At 60.0% G+C, this 2,104-nt stretch overlaps 1 pseudogene; it reads right to left on the reverse strand.

Moving 5' to 3' along the window:
* Positions 1–1,915: 1,915 nt before the first annotated feature.
* Positions 1,916–2,104, reverse strand: LOC129398950 (small nucleolar RNA U3; annotated as a pseudogene).

Consider the following 2,104-nt stretch of genomic DNA (forward strand, 5'->3'; position numbering starts at 1 on the left):
GCCGGTTCCGGAGAGGGGTCAGTGCAGGTCACCGGTGACCGGGCCTCAGTGAGATGGCAGGGGCCGCCAGAAGCCAGCCCCGTGCAAGGCAAGTCTCACTTCCCTCCCCTCCTGGCTGCAGTGGGCCACAGGCCTGGGCGGCCCCCAGCAAGGGGGCTCCCGAAAGGCCGACGGGCTGATCAGCCGAGCGCTGCAAAGTGGCTCGGTGGACAGTGGTCCTTCCTGACTGTGCAGACGCTGCCGGCACTGGCCCCACCGCCGACGCAGGAAGAGAAACCTGCGCTCGCTCGGCCCGGCCAACTTGCCCGGGAAACGTGCCCTCTGCTTCGTGCCTGCCCAGACCTGCGAGGCCACAGAATCAGAAAGCCCAGGCGCGCCCAGCTCAGGCTGCGGCCCGTCCTCGTGAGCCCGTCCACGGGCACCAGCCGCGTCAGTCAGAGTCGGAGGGAACCCATCTCCTGAGCGGGCAGAGGGCGTTTGCCTTTCCCTGAACAGAGAAGGCGGCCGCGGCGCCAGCTCCAGCCCCACACGGCCGCAGCCCGGGCTCAGCCTCCCGGCGCAGCCCTGCGCTTGGGCCGCTGCCCACCCCAGGCCTCTCCGGCCCACAGGCCCCTGGGCTTCAGCTCCCACTGTCGCGTCGCCGTTGGCCACTCCACTTCCCGTCACCTGGCCTGTTCCTCACTGGCAGGGGCCGTCTACCCTCAAGGAAACCGAGTGACATTCTGGCAGCCCTGCCAGCAACCCCGCCCGGTGACAGGGCAGGTCCAGGGCGCGCCGGGCAGGCCTTGGAAAGCACCGGCGTCTTGCCAGGCTCCCGGGAAGGCCCCGCGGCTCTCGGCACAAGACAGGGGTCCCCCCCAAAGGCCCATTTCTGGGAGAAGTGAACATTTGGCGGGGTGTTTCTTTTTGGGGGCACACCCGGTGATACTGGAGTTACTCCTGGCTCTGCACTCAGGAATTAGCCCTGGTAGTGCTCAGGAATTGAACCCGTGTTCGCCACGTACAAGACAAACGCCCTCCCCGCAGTACTATCACTAACCCAAAGAGCGCATTCTCATATAAGTGGCGGGTTGCAAGTGTATCATGACTCAACTATGCAGGAAAAAAACCCCAGAAACTCTTCTTTACGAGCCCAATTTTGGATTAAAAAAATAGGAGGGGGCTGGAGCAATAGCACAGCAGGTAGGGCATTTCCCTTGCACATGGCCGACCGGGTTCGATTCCCAGCATCCCATATGGTCCCCTGAGCACCACCAGGGGTAATTCCTGAGTGCAGAGCCAGGAGTAACCCCTGTGCATCACCGGGTGTGACCCAAAAAGCAAAAAAATAGATAAATGAAGTAGGAATATAATGATAGACCTGGTTTGCTTTTTTGACAAGTGGTTCAAACCCTCATACAGAACATGGCAGGGCTGGGCCCACGGGTGACACGGGGGCAGTGTAGAGGGGAGGAGCCAGGGAAGGCAGAGGGAACGAGCCCGAGGACCCCAGGCAAGACCCACCATGTGGGGCCGGTGCACACCCACCCGCTCAGAGCAGAATAACAGGCTTTATTCAGGCAATAAATTACGCGTGCTACTAAGTATCTGTCAAAGTTCACAACTTTCGTTCCTAGTCTGCTTTAGATTATAAGCAAAGCTGGTGTCACTGTGTCCTTTTTTTCAATAAAAAAATCAGACTAGTCATTGGTCTCATTCAGGACTGAAATTCCCAGTGCCAGTACCGACTCCGGCCATGCATGTGCCTGGTCTCCAGCCAACCCTTGGCACCAGGTGCACCTGCCGAGCCCCCAGCAGGCCGGGGTGTTGACACCACCAATAGTGGCCCCAAGGGTCCCCTGGGCACTGCCTGGGAGCCGGGGACTGGGAAGATGGCTCAGGACCGCAGCGCACGGCACCACCAGCAGCGACCCCGAGCACCGCCTGTGTGGCCCCCGAGACAAGAACCAATCCAGCAGTTGATCAGCTGCAAAAGCAACACCTAGAACAGGATTCATGCTCGGGAGATAATCTCCGGCCCCTCTCATGCCTTCAGGTGCTCTGCAGGATCAGAGAAACTTCTCTAGTAATGAACTGTAGAAACGGTCCCTGAAAGCATATTCTT

The sequence above is a fragment of the Sorex araneus genome, chromosome 9, assembly GCF_027595985.1.
Source record: "Sorex araneus isolate mSorAra2 chromosome 9, mSorAra2.pri, whole genome shotgun sequence".
NCBI classification, from domain to species: Eukaryota; Metazoa; Chordata; class Mammalia; order Eulipotyphla; family Soricidae; genus Sorex; species Sorex araneus.